Genomic DNA, 22321 nt, shown 5'->3' with positions numbered 1-22321 from the left:
TTTGGTTTTGTTCTTACTTGTTGTAATAAAAGTAATAACATAAACAACAATGACAAAAAGGATGTGCTGGATTGGAAAAGTGGGTCCCAAATTTGACCCAAAAATTATTTCCCCCTTGTCTTTTCTTTCTTAGCTGTTTGTCTTTCTATTATGTTTCAAGGAACAACCTAGATTTGTTTATATGCCATACTTGTGAGACCACCTCATGAGAAGGGTTTTTTGGTGTTTGGTGTGCCAAATGCCAAATATTTAGCATTTGGCACACCTGATGAGAATGCTCTTAGCTGGTATTATCAGCAAGATTTTGCAGTGTTCTATGCTACATGTATAATTCTATTTATGTGTATGTCAGGGCTATATAAGTATTTCTTACATGTTCTTTCTTTGTTGTTTTGCTATGATACAATTCGTATGCTTTTTAGGAGAATGAACCATTGATGAGAGCACTCTCAAAGCTTATTTCCCTGCACAAGCCATATCTGGTCTTGTTTGTTGGAGAGGCACTGGTTGGAAATGATGCAGTTGATCAGCTTTCCATGTTCGATCAGGTTTGATTTTTTTATCCAGGACTTCATAAATTGTTTTCCGGCTCTTTTAAAAACATTATCCATTGTATTACAACATTTATTGATGAAACCTTGCAGTGCAGACTCATCCAAAAAGAAGTGATTGCAGTCCAATACTATTTATCCAACACAATGGGTGAAGATTTCAAGCCGTTTGGGTACATACAAATGCTACCTTTTTTTGTTATTAGTTTTCAATTTCCATGTCATATTTCATTTTTTTGTTCATGCAGTTTATACTAATTCCAATTTATTTTGGTTGTTGTTGCTGTCATGTAGTTTCCATTGCTGCTGCCACCATGACCCCTTGTGCCTAGCCACCATTATCTCACACTAGTCCATAGACAATTTGACTTTGCTTGGATCCTCTCCAAAATTTCAAAAAGCTTTTCATTTTCAATCTTCAATTTTGGAGCTCTCTCTCACTCTCTGTGTTCATCATCACCACCACCGTTTGGCTGCCACTTCGTTCCATCTCAACGTTGGAAACATTTTTGCACTTGTAAGGTACCAATTTTGTTCCTTTTTTTGTTGTACAGAAACTGCTTGCTGAAATGCTTCATAGAGATCCATTTTTCCAAACTTCTTGTTGTTGTGGCCTTGCATTCTTATTATTAGGGGCTGTGGGTTCATGTTAGTGTGGTGCTGAAATCTTTTTCTTCCTTTTTTTCTTTTGGATGTAATTGTTTAGGATTTGATATGGACAACAGTTATATGATATGAGGTGCTTGCACCCAATGTAACAAGTGGCCTTAGCCCTCAGATGGATGTTGTAGTTGGCTCAACAGTTGATAAGCTATGGACATTTACATTTCTTCTTGTGCTTGTGGGTAGCTCTGTATTTAGGTGGAACCGTGGAAGGCCTTTTATAAAGAAGGAAATTAATTTCTAGCATGATATAAGGACATCACGGCCTTTTATCGTGCTTGGTTAATAAGCTGGTGATGTGGTGTAGAGACTTATGTTCTTAGGGTTTCTCTACATCTCCCATACCCAGCTATATTGATATTACCAACCTTACCCCATTCCCGGATGGTAAACCTTTTTTGCTTTAACCATCCCTGTCAAGGTTGGGGTATTATTTGTTTTTGTTATTCCCACTAAGGGGTTTAGGGGTTGTCTTCCTTTTGTTTCTTTAAATTCTTGTAAGGGCAAGGATAAAAGTAACATGATGCTATTCTTTTATAATAATCTGAATGGACTATTTATTAACATAGTACTGCTGTGAAAAAAATGTTTTACTGTACTATTTTGAAAGCTTCAATTGCTCTTAGTTTGGTAGTGAGTATGCTTTATTTGTGATCACCAGTGACCAGACATAAGTCAGGTATCCTCCTCAACTTTTTATGGATGATACAGTTACGAGTCTGGGATATGGACCGTGTCAATCGTTACAGATGTGCTATTGTTTTTGAGCTCACATCTGCTCCATTTGAACCCTACATTTGGCTCTATAAGCATGTAATTTTGCACTTTGATGTTCATTGAATATGTTGATGGTTATTGAATTCTGATATTATTACCAAGCTTAGCAGAAATTTGTCCTATTTTTGTTTCGTAATTTTTGTAATAGAGACTAAAGAGTTGTAATCTTGCCAGAAATAGTCAAGTAGCTTCCTTAACATACGATGGGAGATGCAGTTACAATTCTGGGAAATTGATTGTGTTCATCGTTGCAGATGTTGATGCTTTTAATGCTTGCATCTGCTCTATGTGGGCCCTACATGTAATTGCAATAAGTTACTAATTTTATAGTGCTGCAATTTTTTTGGTATTAAGCTATTGAATCAATTAGTCTGGTCATGTCCAAAAGACCTTGTATGCTTGTCTGAAGAAAATAGATTTTTGTGCTGGCACAAGCATTATGTGGAACTTTAATCTATCTTTTCCTGGCTTTATTTGTTATGAGGTATTGTTTACTGTTAGAAGAACTTGCTTGTATGAAATTTCTTATTTATTAGATGATTGTTGCGTTCTGATGGTATTGGCAAGAGAAATAGATTAAATATTTATAATCTAAATTGGTTCTTGGGATACATGGTGTTAACTTGATACTAAATTTTATTTTTTCAGATAATGCTGGGGTAATCGTGAATCCCAAGGGAGAGATGAAAGGTATGGCTAGATTTACCATGTCAAAAACCGAGCTCATTATAGGGAATATTTTGGAGAGAACGATTCGATAATGAGGCTCAACTACTATCCACCATGTCAAAAACCTGACCTTACTTTAGGTACAGGGCCTCATTGTGATCCAGCTTCTTTAACCATCCTTCACCAAGACCAAGTTGGTGGACTCCAAGTGTTTGTAGACAACCAATGGCGATCAATTAGCCCAAATTTCAATGCTTTTGTTGTTAACATCAGAGACACGTTCATGGTATGTTATTGTAGCTATTATTTTTGCAGTAGTTCATATATAACATGAATTTGAAATCTTGAAATTTGTATTAATTGTACTTGTACAAGCTTAATTAATTCATGGGATTTGGTGTTTTTTTAGGCACTTTCAAATGGAAGATACAAGAGTTGCTTGCATAGGGCAGTGGTGAACAGCAAAACACCAAGGAAATCTCTAGCTTTCTTTTTGTGTCAAACAAATGATAAGGTGGTAAGCCCACCAAGTGAATTGGTGGACACTGTGTGTCCACGGGTATATCCGGATTTCACATGAGCTGCATTAATTTGACAGCTAATTTTTGTAAGTTTCTTTGATAATATATAAGGTTGTCAAATATATGTGCAGTAATTACCTGTTAGGCTTTTTTTTTACCTCTATATAAAATTGCATTGTCAAATAATAAGGTCTTTAGTGTTGCAAACAACAACGTATATTTTGGAAAGTGATGTTTGTAGCATGTTACTTGGGTTGTTGAGGACCTACCTAGTTACTAGGTGGTTAGGGAGGCAAAATTAATAAATAAGAAAAAGAAATCATCTCTATAATCATTTCAAACCCGACCCAAATTCCATTCATTACAAACCGACTTGCTTTCTTTTGTGATTTTGCACACTTGCTTTTGTTGACCCTTTTGTTTAGTTCATTACAATTTTAAGGGAAGGAAAAAAAAAAAAAAGCTTTTACAGCTACTACAAAAAAGGGTATTGAATCAAAGGCCATATAAACTAAACAAAAGGGTATGTTTTATTACGCTCGGAATATTAAATTACTATATGTAACTACATTCAAGTGTGAGACCATTATATTGAACCCGAAATATAACTTGGAAAATTAACATCAATTTTTCATTAATGTAAAATTTTATCAAAAATGTTCACACTGAAATACCATCTTAGAGCATTCACATCAGTATGTGTATTTTACACATCCATTTTTACACTAAAAACCTACTTTTTTCTATTTTACACATTCACTTTTACAAAACACCCACATCAGTTCATTTACTTTACAGGATATTTCAATAAAATATTCATTATACTCCATTTTTTTATTATTTCTCTAATGATCATAATTTTTTAAATTTAAACTTATATTTTAAGTAAACTACCAACACCGGTGGCTCGGCCAATGGAGTCGCTCGTGTTGGAGGTCCGATGGCCGAACCACCAAAATAGTGGCTCCGGTGAAAGTCGCCGGATTGGTCTCGCCGCCCACCGTACCGCCAAATAGTGACCCACCGGTGGGTGGATTATTAAAATAGTGGCTTCGAAGAACATCGTTCATGAGGTGAGGTCTCCACCCAATTGTGCTATTCTTGGAGTCTATTTATTTCTCATATAATGAGTTGGAGGATGTTACTTCAAACTGATTTGGTGGGAATTTTGTGCCAAAGTAGTAATTACTACATTTTTGAAGTCCTAAAATGTTGGGCTTGTAGAACTCTTCTATGCTGTCTGCTTGATCATGTGGTTTTTTATCAGGTCTTTATTTTATTTATTTATTTATAACTTGTACTTTCTCCCAATGGGTAACCAGAGGCTATAAAATGCATGAGAGACACTAACACAAAGTACAATCAAAGTAATGGCCAGCTTTACCCGTGTGGACTGTGAAATTATTATTTTAATGTTTACATGTGCTACAGTACCCGTGTATATTTACACGGGTACTGTAGCACATGGAAAAATATGGCCAGCTTTACATATTTTTACACCCACTGATGTGGGTGTCTTTTTACTCAAAATGTGTAAAATTTGCATTGTATATGTATTTTAGAAGATTTTAAATGAGCTGATGTGAATGCTCTTATGTAGATAAATAAAATTCAATCCATCTACTAGTAGAAAAACCCAAAATACCATTCAAATTATTTTACATTACATAGATTAATAAAAAACATTGGGGGGAAGGGGGGTGGTTTGTGATAAATATGATATTCTGTTCAATTTCCTCGTTAAATCTTAATCGTGTTAATGCTTTGATGCAATTGAAGTAACTATTTCTTTTTTTCTACTTCTAAAATTCTGATTCACCAAGAGCTTAACTTAACAACTCTTCTCAACTAAGCATATGGACAGGACTTGATGTTAGTGTGGTACAGGCCTTTATGCCTTTACACAAGATGAAGATGGCCAATTGCATGTGGAGTCACAATGTCATATAATACGTATAAGCAGTTAAGCACCATACCTACATTAGGGGCAATTCATCAAGCAATGGTACATTTGGTGGAACTTTTTAAAAAATTATTCTTCTATTTTTTGTAAACAAAATTGCTATTTAGTTTTGCCATTGTCTGAACAAGACACTTGATAGGCATATCCAAATTCACGCAAAATAGTGTTTTGTTGTTGGCATAGAGTGTTTATTTTCACAAGTAGAATTAAGGCCAATTATCACTTGCATACTAGACTGATCTTGAGAAAATTTATGATACTTACAAGATGTTGGTTTTGCAGTTGGCTAATTTATGAGAAAATTAGCAACTTTTTGGTATTTTTTGTAGTTGGCTTCGAAGATACTTAAAGATGTTGGTTTTGTCTGTACATGTTTGAGTATTTTTTTAGCTGAACAGTGGTCATATATGTGATATTTTATTAACATTATGAAAATGTCTAATGAATTTTTATTTTCTGTGTAATTTCTTAACATTACGATACATGAAATGCAATCACCTAGAATACCTGACACTTTGACAGTCTTTCCTCTCAAGTAATTTATGATTCAAAATAACATAGGAAGTATACCGTTAAAACTTCAAGATGATTAAAGAACTTGAACAACAGAGAAAGAAGATTCCCAAAATGATCTAGGAAAATTTCTAGAAACAGAGCTCTGTAAAATGAAAACTGTAACTGATCAAAAATCAGATTGAACATCTGCAAACGACTAAATCAAAAGTTATGATAACTAAACAAATTAGAAGATGAGGCATAATAGGAGAATTTTTCCTAGTTTCTGCATAAACACCGATGATTCTTCCTCCCTTGTCATTATTTTTCATAATAATACAAGGCTAATGGTACTAGGTGCTTAAAAAATCACTCATGCCGTTCATTTATGTTGTCATTTTCACGTCTTTTTTCTTAACTTATGCAAAGCATATGGAGTATTTTCCAATAATTAATTCTTCACTCATCCTTTATCTTAAACTAGCTTTGCTTCTACCGTTTTTTCTCAACAAAAATTACATTTGCTTATGGTTTTCCATTTTGTGTTTTTTATCCTAGTCTCAAGAAACTTGGGCATGGTATCAAAAATATAACTCATAAATCATTTTTTCCCTTTTTCTTTAAATCACTTGACTTACCGAAAGCTGGATCTCAAGAGTTATGAACTACTGGCCAAAAGGGATAAGGAAAGGTACATGTATACAAGAACTTGAAACGGTCATGCAATAAGAGCCAAGTAGCAATATCTGGAACTGACATTTTTTTCTTTTTTTTGGGGATCTTGTCCCCTTTGTTGGTTTGAGATAATCTTCTACTTTGATCCAGCTATACTTGGAGTACTATCCTATTGCTCACACTCACAACTTTGATCCCCTAAAAACAACTGAACTAAAATTTTAAAAATCATCTTATATGATGTAGTTGATCACCAGTTAGATTCAGTCTATGAATGCTTGCAAAAGAGGAAAGAAAACACTTCAAGAGCCATTGGGATTGGATCAGCAATGAAGTCTCTGATATCGAAGTTAGTAATATCTTTTTTCCCAAGAGTTCTCTTATGAGATTTAGGTCAAGATTGATCACAACTTTCCCAGCCGATAATCTCCCTTTTATGCTTGCTGAGAGAGCAAATCACTCCATCATCCAAGCTTGGGGGTTTGAAATTCAAATCATGGCGCATCTTTTATCGTTATGTATAATATATCCCGTAATAGTAGTGATTAATATCCTGGGAGTTTCAGTCATTGGTTGGATTTTAAGTTCCTTTTCATATGGAAAGTTAGGGGAATTTTTGTCACTCCCTTGTCAAGAATGGTAAGGATTGGGTCCAATTTCCCGTTGCACTGAACACATTCAGATAATACTGTGTGTTATCATTTAGATGGGTCCAATGCAACCGGATACCAAACCTAATCCAAGTCACACCAAAAAAAAAAAGCTTAGCTATACCGGGCTCCTTCCGTCTTGATAGAGCTGCTAACTTGGGTTAATTGAGTTGCGCATGTCATCATTATGGACTAAGATTCCATGTCATGTCAACCTACTGCTCATCATTATATATTCACCTTTTACATATATCAACTATTTTTTTTGAGAAGGTCCATATATCAACTAGAGTTCATATATTTGCTTCTCCTAGTGAACATTAATGCCAAAATGAATTTGAGGTGGTTTTGAGCTATTCAACTTAACATTTAATCCTTTCTTTATGGTTTTAGTGTTGTTGCATTATTATACTATATTTAAAATCTCTTAAGGTGATTTGCATATTATGCATTCACTCTCAAATACATTTTTTTCTTTATGTATTATCTCATTGGGGTTTGAATCAACTACGCAAATGGCGAGTAAAAAAAAAAAAAAAAAGTGGAATATTTTTGTTAAAATAATTGTATGTTATTAAAATGTATGTAAAACTCTACAAATTAAGTAATATTTTTATAAGTAGTAGAAAATATGTCTGGGCCTATGTAGTCCTACAACCTAATGTGCTATAATTAAGATCCCCTCCCTTCCCCCCCCTCCCCCTCAAACTGAAGCCCGATAATAGAAAGTCAATTTGAGTTGGATACAAGATCATGAAATTGATCTACCAGATCAGATTTAGTGAAAATGCTAGGTAGCTGATCATTAGAAGGAATTGATCGCAGTTGAATGGTACCCTAAAGAAGATGATGATGAAATAGTTGAAATTAATCCTTGATGTGTTTGGTCTACTCATGAAAGATGTCATTGTGTATGATCCATATTGTACCACGATTATCACAATAGGTAATTGTAAAATACGAGAAAACCCTCATATACTTAAAAAGCCAATATAACCAAAAAAATTCAAAGATTGTATCAGCAAATACCTTATGTTATATTTTTCTTCTATATATTGGAACATGTAACCACATTCTGCTTCTTGCTATGCGATGAGATGAGTGAGTTACCAAGTAATAAGCAACGCTAGTAGTAAATTGATGATCTACTAGATATCTTGCCCAGTTCACATAGGTGTAGGCACTATATATGAGTGCTAATTTCAAGGAGAAATTGAGTGTATGAACAAAAGTACATTTTAGATACCAAAGAATACAAAGAACAATTATATAGTGAATGGATCATGGTATGATCATGAATTTATTAACAATATATATAAATTGCATGAGAGATATTTGGACGAATGACTATGAGGTATTTTATGTTACCAGCCTTTTGTCAGTATAAGGTAACACAGGGAGATTTGCCATCATGTGAGTTAAGTAATGTTTTAGGCTCGAATGGTGTATCAACAATCTTACTATCCATTATAATGATGCAAAAAAGAATATTATAAGGGCGCGTAGCATGAGTGAGATAGTAGCCATTTGAAATTGTTGTTACCTCAAGACCAAGAAAGTAATTGTGTTGTCCAAGATCTTCATCTTACATTGTTTATTTAGGAATTTTTTTGAGCTCTTGAATACCTTGTAAATCGTCAATAAGAAGAAGAACCAAGGATAAACATCTAATAGGGATAAAGGTATCACCCATAGTCAAAATAAACTTGCCATTGGTGGTCCTACCGAAGCCAGAGTTTTTGTAAAGCCACCAACCAAGTCGCTTATGGTCGTACCGTTCAATGGCATAAAACCATTCAAGGGTTTAGTTATTTGCAATTTCAAAGATTGTAGAGTGCAGAACCAAGGAACACTCTTGTAGCAATATTAACCCTTAATGGGCTCTTGGTAAGATAATGGGTCAAACAAATCGAACCCATCAAGAAGCCAAGTTTGCTTTTTACATATTCCCGAAGACCCTAGCCCTGAATTTGTTCGGATGATTTTGCATGTCCCTATTGGTACTCTAATGATTTAGTTAGATTCTCCTTATCCATTTATAATTGTTTTTGTTGTCCTATGATGCATCCTGATGAGTACTGATTCTAAAATTGAGGTACTGCATGCAGATCAAGCACATTTTAAAAATCAATAAAATATGAGAGTTTTCTTAAAGAGCATTAGCTGGCCATCTATTCATAGCATTGGAGATGATTTGGCCTAAAGAAATTAAGGAAAAATATCGGAGAGCATAATGCCTCTTGTGTAGGATTTTTTAGACATGCTAGGCAATGCCCATGGTTTGAAAGATGAATTTTTGAAAATAAATCATGGACCTAAAACAAATATTTCTGAAAAAAAATTTCAGGGGCCTAATGCCCCTAAATTTTTCATTTTTTAAAGCTTTTTTTGTGCAAATGTGTGGATTTTGCATGATGTTGATGTTTTGGGCCGTGTATTACGAAATTAGATGTAAGTTTTTGAAAAAAAAAAAAAAAAGAACTTATGGGGGTAAGTGTCATTCAGCACTTATGTTTCTATATGAAGGTGCTGACAGTCACCTTGGTTCTGGACATCCATGTGGAAAAAGTTTATGAATTTTGGCCTTTATAATGTGAAACTTCATGGTTTGAAATTTGACATTTCACTTTCTTGAAAATTCGGTGCTTTTTATCGTTGAGTTTCTATTTTGTTTTAGGATTGCAAGGGTTGAATATTTTGATTTTTTTCTATTTCCAATGTTTGGTCAATGATTTATGTTTTTGCATTGCCTAAGAAAAGTAAAATAACATGTTGCTTGATGAGTTATGAATTGTTAAAGAGTTTGACATGATCTTGAAATTCTAGTTGGATGGAATGAGTTGAGTTTCACAAAAATGAACGTTTACAAGCATTTATGAAATATTTTGATGTTTGATTATTGACTGAGAGTGAATCTTCTACACCAAAAAAACTCAACCAAGCAATCAAGTCAAAATATAAATTCAAGACAACTCTCGATCAACAAGTCTCTACTTTTCATCAAATTTCATCAAACAATATTCCTTCTTTGGTGTGATAGCTCCGTGCCAATAAAGAGAGTTCTAACAATACAAGACAACCATCATTTTTACAACCAAAGGCAAACTTGTGCACCTCTATCTCTAATCAATTTTGTACTTACACCAAACATTACCTCCATACCATAATTAATCTTAATTTGAGAATTACCAAATCAAACTATGTTAATAATTTTGACCCCAAATTTATTTTAAGCTTAATCAATATTAAGCTAATCTAACAATTAAAACCAATTTTAAGTTATTGACCACTTGAAATAAGCATGGATGACACTAAATATTGCATGGGTAAGCATCTAAAATGAACAACCATAGAAAATTAAAGGCACAATACCACAAAAATGACACTTAATATGTTATTAAGGAGGAAAGCCCAAGAACCTGACAAAAAAAAGAGTAAATAGTTGCATTATGAAATATGTACAAAACACTCCAAGTCTAGTAGAATTTATGTACATAAGCCCTTCAAGCTCCTCCTAGCAATCAACTCATGAGTCCTTTCTTCACTCTAGCCTCTTCAAGCCTCCATGACTGATTTGTGGTAGCTCTAATGATTCTTAAAGCTCCAAATAATAGACACAACTCATCAATCAATCAATATACATATATATATATATATATATAAGCAGAGACCTTATAAGGGAGTACATGAGCTCCTACCATGTGGCGCTCTAAGCTTCCATTTAGTCTTTTTAACCTTTTTTTCATTAAGTTTTTTAACTGTCACCTAATGGATTAGAGTAACTTATTTTTACTGTTATATTCAATATAGGCTGAGCTTGACAATTAGACCAAATGCAATTCTCTAAACAAAAATCACTACCTTCTAAAAATAGACCAAATTTATAAAAGACTCATGCCCAAACCTTATGACCCTTATTCAAACCCTCCACCCACGTGTAGATCAAAGGCTAAAGGGTTTGACCCTCCCCACACACGTGTATATCAAAGCTTAAAGGTAGATGAAAATTTAAAGGTCTAACTCTCCCCACACACGTGTAGATCAAAGCTTAAATGTTTGACCCTCCCCATCACGTGTGGATCAAAGGCTTAAAGTTCTGACCCTCCCTACCCACATGTACATCAAAGCCTATTTTTACCCACAAACTCTCTTTTTCCTCTTCACATGTAGATGGAATCCAGACACTTATAAACTCTCTGTTAAGGACTCTTTTTTCGGCCTACATGGCATTACTTCATTGGCAACCCATGCCACATCAACATATTATTAATTTTTTAGGTAAATATCTTTAAAGTCCAATATAAACTCATATCTCATTCAACTACATGGATTGGGATCACATGGCCCATGAGATCCTTACTTCAAAAGGCGGATTCATGGTCCACATTTCCTCTTCGTCAATTGGGATCATAACCCCACTACATCATCAACATCAACAAATGGATTGGACTTAAGCAATGAATCAAAACTCACGGCCCATATTACCTCTCTTACACTCATGGCAAGCGGCTTCTTCAACAAGAGCCCATATTTTCACAAAATGACAACAAAATCCGAGATATGTCATCTCATCTTCGACTTATAATCCAAGCTCATAAGTCTCTTTAGGGAAACTTTGGGAGTCGTGGTTTGGAGGGCCAAGAGGTATATTCAGTAAAGCTCTAACAGTTTAAAGTAGATAAAAGAAACTTATTACTTGGCATGTCTTCTTCAATTCCTTGAACTCTGACGAGTCCGTGGGTAGCAAGTAACATATGGTAAGCATCTCTTATCACATAACACTTTAGATGATAAAAATCTCCATTGCTCTTTTCCTAAAACTTAATATGCTTCATATGACAAATGCTCAATATCCCAAGTCATCTGACTACTGAGAAAATAATTGTTCATTCAATCCCCAGCTGTTACTATACAAATTTAGAAACTTCATTATATTATTCTACATAAACTACATTACTACTTTCAGCTAAAATCCAACTCAAACACATGACCTAATTTGATTGGCTGTCTTTAATCTCTAACTATATACAAAATATTCGTGATATCTCTAATACCCAGCTGCTGTCTACCATAATCAGACCATATATTTCTCTGCCAGTTGCCAAAGCAAAGCTTTAAATACTCTTCGTGCTCACCAAGATTATGTCACAACACAATGAGACCTTGACTAAATCTTTAAAGTTTCATTAACTTTCAACCAATCCTTCTATTACTTACCAAAAACATGTTGTAATGGAACTTTGGACCAAAAACACAAACACCCGAAAAAGGAAACATTTTCAACTAAACCCCAGCAGTGTATTTAGCACTTGACACCTAGCTAGAAGTGATATTATCAGCCATTTAATTCTGAAATCTCAGCAACCAGCTGCTATACCCAAAATAGCAAGATACCCTTGAAAGAGATCTTACCATTTTTCAGCTAAATCCATGAAATGACCTCTTCAGCAGTCTAAAATCACCCAGCTGACCTCATCTGCTTCTGCCTAAAGCAACAGCTGTCTTATAACAGCTGTCTCATGATAGCTATCACAGCTTTTCCTAACAGCTGGAACAGCTTTTTCAGAATAGATGTGACAGCTAACCCAGCAGCCTAAGCATTACTAATTTTTCCTCATTTGGCTAAAAACCAAAACCAACAAAGAAACTACCTTTCTCTTGCTAAAATACTTTCATTTTCTGCTACTTTTTCCCCAGCAGCTCTTACCCAAAACAGTAAGAACACCTTAAAACTAAACATACCATTTTTAGCCAAATCTTAATATGGATTCTCTGAATATTCATTGCTAGTTGGGACATATTTTGGCTGAGATTATTTGCTAAATACCCCCTTAAACTCAACTCTAAAGGGGACCCTTCATCAACACCTCAAGGGAGGGGGGACACCAAAGGAGAAGAAGAACTCTCTCATGAGCTTATCTATTCTCTCTCCCTCTAATTATCTTCTCAAGTTCTTAATAAAATTTTGAGCTTCTGAGTTTTTAGTTTCTAAATTAAAAACTAAACTTTTCAGCCCTTAACTCATAAATGCCCTTCATATGCCCTCATACATCCCAGCAGAAAATCCCAGCAATTTTGCTAAACACACTACAACATCATTACTCTCTTATACTCATTCTCTCACTCTCCATATCCAGAAAATATGTCTATCTTACTGCTCCTCTCTCTAAATACCTAAACACATCTTCATTCTCTTCTCTTACAAAATCTTTCCTCTTAGAAAGCAATCTCTACAACTTTTTCAGCAGTTATAATCTCATATTTTTACTATCTTTAACCTCCATATCTCTCATACTTCCATGTATCTTACATATTACAAATACTACATCCCACAAAACATCTATATCTTTTATCATCTCCGCACTTCTCAAGAGATATCAAACACTCATACTAAAAGCCCTTCTTATGGAATGCATAAACTTCTATTACTAAAGTCTTATCCTAAAAGGCACCAAGGTCTCATATCAAAACCCTTCTCATGGAAGGCACAAATCCATCTTACATAAAGTCCTTCTCTTAGAAGACACAAGTACTCCATACAAAAGTCTTTCTCATGGAAGGTAACACTATTCATAATTTCACAACAACTTAAAGAGCGTTGTCAAGGGGAAAACTCATTTAAGTGCATGATAAGAGCGGCGAGCTTAACTAGCCCCTACACACAGCTAGGCATACTTTCTCTCCCTCTAGTTGCACCCATTTTCTCCCTCAATCTTGAAGTTATCGTGGCAAACTATATCTCTATCGCTGGGGTCACTCTGCTGGCATATTATCAACTCATAGAAGCTGTATAACTAGAGTTACAAACCATACAAAAATAAGTGACTTCGCTTCCTTATCTTTAAATTTACATCATTAAGTATATAATTACTTTACATTTAAATACATATTACTTTATTCCAACTACTATTACAACTATTAACCAAGACTTAAACTCATTTAAATGCATAATAAGAGGGGCAAGCTTAACTAACATCTACCATTGGCATTCTGCTGGAATCCTATCGGCTCACTAATGCTACAAAGCTAGAGCTACAAACCATCAAAGATAAGTGACTCTACTTCCATATCTTTAAATATACATCATTGACTACATGATTACTTCACATTTAAATATATATTACTTTATTCCAAGTACTGTTACAACTATTAACCAAGGCTTAAACTCATTTAAATGCATGATAAGAGGGGCAAGCTTAACTAGCCACTACCATTGGCATTTTGCTGGAATCCTATCAGCTCACTGATGCTACACAGCTGGAGCTATAAACCATACAAAAATAAGTGACTTTACTTTCATATCTTTAAATTTACATCATTGAGTACATGATTACTTTACCTCTAAATAAATACTACTTTATTTCAACTATTATTACAACTACTAATCAAAACTATCATATCAAATGAATATTGTATATTTATTCGACCATTATCGTGATTCTTAGACTTTGGCTTTAATGGTTTTGTAGGCTTAAAAGTACGTCGGTAGCCGTTGGACCACATGGCCCAATGTTGAGTTCCAAACGCAACTCCCCAAATAGAACTCGGGCCTAGTAAGGTCATTCCTCCAACGGACCACACGTGGCTGGGCAACCGAAAGAGGCCCCAGATCATGCTCTTCTTGCTTCCCACGAATAGATGCACACTACAACGACATGTATCCCTTTACTCAAGCACAAAACATTGACATGTAGCAAAATCCTCTATAAAACTAGGGTGATATGGACTAATAATGCTCTATGGAAATTTTTAATTTGTTTATAGATTTTTTAGAATAATACTAGAGATTCAAACTATTTTACAAAAAATTTTACAAACTGCTGATATGGTGAGTGATTATTAGTAAATGAAAAAGTGATATTAATGATGGGCCTAAATGAAAACTAATAAGAAGTTGGCCACATCAACATTTTGTAAAAATGTTGTAAAATAATTTGTGTATGTAGCATTACTTTTTTTTTTTATCGGTAAAGTTATTTAATGGTATGATGAAAGTCTAATACCATAATTAAATCACTATCAGTGGAAATATATATATTTGTGGCAAAATATAGAAGAGAGATTCGAATGGACAAGTCTTGGGCCGGTTATATAATACCATAATTAATTAAACCACTTATTCTTTAAAAAAAAAAAAAATTAATTCCTCATTATGACCTATTACTATTAGTGAACATATATATTTATAACTTATGGCAAAATATAGAAGAGATATTCAAATAGACAATTGTATGGATACTCAAAGAAGTCAAAAAGACAATGTGTAAATCAATTGGATATTGAAATAAAAATGGTAAGTGGTCAATTAATTGTATACCAATATTTAAGTTACAATACCATACAAGCATACACGTTTTTTTTTTTTTTTGGTTGGAGGGAAAACAAACATACACGGTTGATATAGTTTTCCCCCTAAAAGACATATAAAATAAAATAAACTCCATATGTGTTAGCACAATAAACACATGACTCATTGAGTTATATATATATATCCCATTTTCCATTTGTTATTTTCCCCTTTCTAATATGCATCCTCAATCTCTTAATCTTCTTCAACTTTTGGCTTTCTCTATGTTCTTTATCCCTCCATTAAGGCCTCCGTGGGTTACTACTTGAAAAATTATAAAGCCAATATCAGTTTCTCACATTGGCATTAGCCTTGTGTTCAATAGCTGATTGTTCTTTGTCCATTGCCAAGGTAAGTTTTCATGAACCAAGAATAAGGAAAAGTTGTGTTACTTCAGTCATTTGTATTCCAAATTTCGTAACTATTCAATGAATATAGTATTATTCTCAATCTTACAGTTATCATGCTACTTTGAAATTGAAATTGAAGGTTAGCAATAGTGTGATAAAAAGAAAAACTCAAAAAGGGAAAGAAAAAAAAAAAAACAAAACAAAATAGGGTGAGCAACTAACTAATAGATATTGACATCTGGAAAAGAATAACGTCGTGTGAAATTGCTTTTTTTTTTTTTTTTTGGGAAACACATTTGCTTTTAGTTGAATATGTATAAAAACAATATTATAGAACTGATTAATGACATTGCTCTCCATCTTTTCAGTATTAAGAAGGAAGCTGAAGCAAAGAAGTTAAGACAATTTGATTGAGATTGATTGATGTAGACTTTTTCCTTCAAGTTTGAATATATCACTTCATTATACATGTACTTAACTTTCTAATCTCAATTTATGTAACTTTGCAATTGTTTTATTTGTGATGACTATCACCTTAGATTTCCTATGTTCATGGCTCTTTGTTTGGATTTATTGTAAATAACTTAAATAAAATTCGCCTAAGTTATTTATTGTCTAAAACCACTATTAGTCATTTCTAGCACTTATTATATCCATACTAGAAGTGCATCCAAAAAGGCTTTGTTTGTCTTTGTATTTGTTATTCGTCTATGACTCTATATATTAATTGGTGTAGGGATTACTTTGGTCAAGAATGAGTTGTGGACTACTGAGGATCTTTTAATTTTCAAAAATTTATTGGGTTTGGTTTTTCATTTTTTCATTCTTAATCAAATTGGAACTTGCCACATAATATTATTAGTCCATATCACCCTAAATTTATTGAGAATTTTACTACATGTTAATTTTTTATGCTTTAGTGATGGGACATGTTGCATGATTTTGTGCATCAACCAGTTTGTGATCAAACTTTTATAATATAATATGTAATAGATATATAATGAGATATTATCAATTCACAACAACCTTGAATTGATTTGTACAATTTTCAATATTAAATAGTATAAAATTGAGATTAAACTAGAAGCATAAATTAATGCAACATTTTGTATATATATATATATGTGTGTGTGTGTGTGTGTGTTTTTGCTGATGAATTAATTCATGATATTACTAGATTTTCTTGTCATTACTTATTTATTTTATTAGTCTAAATAACTTAAACCAAATATATAATACCATGCATTGCACAGTTTAAAAACTATATCTAATATATATATATATATATTATAATAATAAATGAAGCTGAGAGAAAATCCAATTAGATTTCAATTAAATTCTCAATTTTGTGCCACATTTCTTTTTGGGGGGGGGGGGAGGGGGTGTCAAGTGAGTTAATTGGATTCTCAATTTTGCGTCATGTGTCCTATCTAAATTTTAAAAGCTTTGTTCCAAAATAAATAATACATTAACATCTAATACAAAAACCAAGAAGACCACAAAAATAATTGTACGGTCTGTTTTTGTAGCCCAAAAGATATGGGTTCCAAGGCCCAACGAACCCAGAACAATGAATTTGTAGAGAGTGGATCGAAGGTTTAGGCGCTCGCCGGCCTTCACGAAGCATAAACTCTTTTCTTTTGTTGAAAGGTACTAAGACCAGTTTACAACTGGGGATGCTCCTCGGCCCATGGCCGAGGAGGTTTTTCCTTCCCAAACTCCCCCCCCTTTCCTTCTGCCTTCTGTTGATCATCTATTGGCCTCCATTCTGACCATCCGTCTCATCCAAGGTCATATCCGTGCTCCAGTGGTTCACCCTGATCGATGTTGCTCTGTCTGGGGTTACATCCCCATTAATGCGGCCAAGAGGGTTAGATGTGCGTATTCAATGCAAAGGTGACAGTCCACCTAGGGCTTGTTCCTTCGCCGTGCTTCTGCCGCCGACGCGTGGCACCGGGCCCTCTCCTCCTCGGATATTCCAGGAGTCCTTTGGTAGGGTGGTCCTCGTGTTTTTCCGAGGTCTCAGACGCTTGAGGACAGGGTCATCCTCGGACCCATCATGCATCCTCGGCGTGGGCCATTTAGGCCTGGCTTGGAGTGGGCCAAGGCTACCCGATTTTCTGGCCCCACAATAACCTAAACAAGAACATTTCACCTAGACACTTCTATGTAGACTCTCAAGCTCCTCTCTCTCTCTCTTAAATGTTTCTCTAAATATAATCTCAACCCCTAACCACTTGCTACTTTCGGCAAACAATTCTTAACAACACACCAGCAACCCCCCAATACACAACAAACAGATTTGTAAGTAAACTCATAGCCCCTTTTCTATTCATATTCATTGACTTATGAAACATTGTCAATCCCTTTTCTCACATATTTTTTTTACAGTTAACAATTCTTTTGCTTCATAACTAACCATTGAATTTAACAATATCAATATTCAAATGTATAAATGAAACTTAAATCCCTTATGAGGATTAAAATAAGCAACCATACAAATTTGAAAAATATGGCTTTTGGAAACATTACTTCATTATAATGCTATTTGGAAATTTTATTTATTATTAATTTTGTTGTTGTCATATGCCTTTTTTGTTTTGGGTTGCATCTCAACAATAACAAAGCCAGTAATCCAATTATTTGTGATAAGAATATAAGAGTATGATTGGGCAAGACCAATAGTTCTTTTTCTTCCAAGTCTAATGTACATGACTTATTTTTTGGAGACACTAAGTTGAAAGTGGTATTTCTTGAAATTTTTCATATTGCATGAGATAAGAACTATAATGAAAAAATTATATAATTGAATATGGTTATACAATTAGTAACAATAACCAGACTTTAATACAAGTTTTTTTATACAGTTAGGTAGATGATATTTATCGATTAAAATTTTAAAATATATTTAGTTTCTCAATAGGTAAATATAGAGAGATAGGATTTACTTAGATCCAATATGGGGGATGGCACTCAAAAGTGTTAAATATTCATCAATAGCTAAAATATAGCATTCCATATGAGTGTTGTTACTTTTCTTTGAAAAGGTCATATCCAAAAACAAACAAACCAAAAAAATAGGAAAATTATAAATTCAGTCCATTTTCAGAGAAATTTGTTTAGTTTATAAGCTTTTATAATAGGTTTTTTTTTTTTTTCATAGTTTGTAATGCTCTTCAAAGTATATACTTAGTTATGTGTGACTTTTAATGAAGCTAAGCATTGCTAGAAACAATGGTATCATATAGCAAAAAATATAGTGGAACAAATGAAAACTCTCAATAAAAACTATTTATTTGTCTTAATTCGTGAGCGAATTTTGGTTTGGAAGATTTATATATGAATGAATCTAGAAATATTTCATATGAGAATCATATAGCATAATATAATAGTGGGTGAATGCCATGGTTGAGAGAGAAGATACTTTAAAGTTTGATTTGTGAGCCAGATGATATTAGTGGGTGCATGCCATTTGATAATTGTATCTTTGACCTTAAGCTTCACAAATCAAATGTACATAACTTAACCTTGACTCTTGAGGCATTTTCATTGTCTATAGTTCAAGGCAAGCTCTGAGTTTTAAACCTTTTAAGACAAAACTTTTTCTCCTGAATGTTGTCATTCATGGTCATTTTATGTCATGTTCAACATGATATCAGAATCATGTATGAAGCATAGCTCCTACATTCACCCGTGGAATGTGGCTTATAGTGTAGCTTATTCTCCTTCTCAAAAAAAGTGAATACTAAGGTCCTTATTCAAGTGAAAGCCAAAACTTTTTTGTGGATAGTGGAATTAGTAGGTCAAAAGTAGCTTTAGAATGTAGTAATTGAGGGTAATTCCAAAATTTGAGTTGAGGTAGTGACCAATAGATCCAAATTAGTGCACTAGAGAACTGTTAATTTTGTTGTTGAAGTCAAATTGCTATATGCAAGATTTGACCGACTGGAGTTTAATTGAGTGTATAAGAATGCTAACAAAGCTACACGTCTTAGCAAGATGGTCTTTGTCAAACTCTTTTCCAAGTTATTTTGGTGAAGGGATTGGTCTCTTAGGAAATATTGTCTTGGCATGACTAATTCTATTTTTACGTTTATTATTATAAATGTTAATTTCAATTTAATTTGTTTTTTTGATTCATAATCAATAAGCAAACAATTTATACACACACACACACACACATATATATATATATATATAATTGTGATTGTGATTGTTTTAAAATGTACTATGTATATGCACAGAGTTACACACTAGTACTATATATAATAACAGAAACTTTTTTCCTACAATTAAGGTGGTTTTGACATATAGGAAAAATACCCATCTGAATTTCTGCAATGTTTACAATTAAAAAATAAAAAATATATATAAAAGTAGAGACCTCATGTGAGAATCCATGAGATACTTCTGTATGACGCTCTAATTTTACATTTAAATTTTTTTTTTATACCTCTTTTTATTAAGTTATTTTTATTATTACCAAAAAGTTCATGTTGACTTATTTTTACTATTGTCTTATTAATTGTCTAAACTTACACCACATATTTCTCTCTTTTTCATGTCTTTTAGCATACCCATTATTTTAGTATTAAAAACAAAAGTAAAAATAATAATAATTAAGGACTAATAGTAATAAGCAACTAGATAAGGCCCTAGAGGGAGAGATAGAGAGACTTGAAAATGTTGTGAATTGTTAAATGAAACACACTATTTCACTATTACCAACCAAAAAAAAAAAAAACCTGAGATTGATAAAGCATTTGTAAGAGAGAGAAAGATGAATCTAAGGGGCCACCACCTCCGTCATACTAGCCTCTCACCACCATCAAGCTACTATGGGTAATTTTTTTTTATATATTTTTAATTAGGGGCTTAAATATGATTTTGGTCTAGGTAATTGGGTTGGATAATTTTTTTTTTTTTTTAGTATATAAGTAGAGAGAATATTTTGTGCACAATGTAAATCATATTTTACCATAGTTCTAAATTATCATATATGAGACATATGCATACGCACTTGCTCACATCATGTCTCAATGTCGCATTATAAATAAGTAAAAGACAGTGAGAGAGTTGAACATACATTCATTTTATGGTATGCAATATGTGAATACAACACAAATTAGTTGATTTTCATGGACCTGTTACTCTTTCGAATTTATTTTTAGTTTCATTATTTAAAAAAAAAAAATTAATCTTACCTTGAGAAGGCTACAAATTTACAGTGAATCTACTAAACTAAAATTTGATATTTCAAAATGTATATGTTTCTTTACTCTACTTTAATTTATTTTTTCTTTATAATATATATACAACATTCTCCAAAACTGTCTTACATAATATATTACAAAATTATCCATATATCGCATGGGCAACTTACTACTAATTAGTAACGGGTGTGAAAGATTTGATTTCGTCTCAAGGAATTTGCTATGGCGGAAGGGAGAAGGTAGAGAGAATGGGTAAGTGTTTAGCTCTCTATTATAGATGGGTTTCTCTCAACCTTCGGATGGAAATTAGGGTTGAATTTCATGAGAAATTATTTATACATAAGCTGGGCAAAGGCTGAAACAACAAAAGAGATCGGAATAGAATTCTCTCAGGTTCGAACCTTTCGCTCGACCGAGTGTCCAACAAGACCCCTAGTCGAACTGTTCTTCAAATTTCTTGTTACGTAATACTTCGCCGAACAAAATCTTCAATTTCGCTCGACCGAACTTGCATTTTCAGTAACTCCAAATTGAGTCCTTTAACCTTAACCCAATTACAAATAGACCCACAAAAAACAACATACAATGTATTTAGATGTGAATTACAAGCAAAATTTTGGTACGGGATATGCTAACACTATAAAGACTTAACACAATTCATTATCAATGTCATGAATTAAAAATTTTCAACTCCAAAACTCATAGACCCAATATCTCAATGCAATTAAATGTGCTCTTAAATAGACTAGACAAAAAGACTTTGACTTCCAATTCTTACTCGTGAATAAAAGCTATACCAATAATACTTGTGGACGACTAAATTTCTCGGTTCGAAATAAGTCAAACAAATAAAAATAGTTTCACAAATGTAAATTTGTATTGATGAATGTGTGGTACAATTCTCTGTGATTACAAATGAGTGATCCTCTGATTCGATCTCCTTGAAAGATATGTTAATTGGATTTGTGGTAATGTGATTTTGACTTGAACACAAAGTATCCTTCAATTTGGTTGAAGGATGGATCGAAGATTGTTGAAACGAAATTACAATGAATCTCTGGCTATGAGCTTGTTAGAAATCCTTTGTTCTTCACGTTCTTCGTGTTCTTCGTGTGTTCTTCGTGTTCTTGGTGCGTTCTTCGTCTTCGAAGGTTTGTGGTGAAAGTTCTTCGGTGCTTTAGAGGCTTGAATCCTTAGAGATTCGCTGATTTATGATTTGTTGAGGTTTCTGGAGGCTTTTGAGCTTGATTTCAGTGAACTTTGAGATTTAGGAATATGATTTGGATGATTCCTCTTCGAATGTTCTTTGCATTCGAAGGTTTGTGGTGGAAGTTCTTCGGGGCTTGATCCGTAGAGCTTCACTGATTTGTGGTTTGTTGAGGTTTCTGGAGGCTTTTGAGCTTGATTCCAGTGAACTTTGAGATCTAGGCAGGTAATTTGGATGATT

General features: G+C 33.5%; 1 long non-coding RNA gene across 1 annotated transcript; it reads left to right on the top strand.

Annotated features, from left to right (window-relative positions):
* Nucleotides 1-641: 641 nt before the first annotated feature.
* LOC136068509 (uncharacterized) lies at nucleotides 642-2676 on the top strand. The gene is made up of 3 exons (XR_010629876.1): nucleotides 642-724; nucleotides 846-1073; nucleotides 2640-2676. It is a non-coding gene; the product is annotated as an uncharacterized LOC136068509 (long non-coding RNA).
* The last annotated feature ends 19645 nt before the right edge of the window (nucleotides 2677-22321 follow it).

The sequence above is a fragment of the Quercus suber genome, unplaced genomic scaffold (genome assembly GCF_002906115.3).
Source record: "Quercus suber isolate HL8 unplaced genomic scaffold, Cork oak 2.0 scaffold_119, whole genome shotgun sequence".
Lineage (NCBI taxonomy): Eukaryota > Viridiplantae > Streptophyta > Magnoliopsida > Fagales > Fagaceae > Quercus > Quercus suber.
Note: the sequence above shows the minus strand (reverse complement) of the source record. Positions and strands in the feature narration are given on the sequence as shown.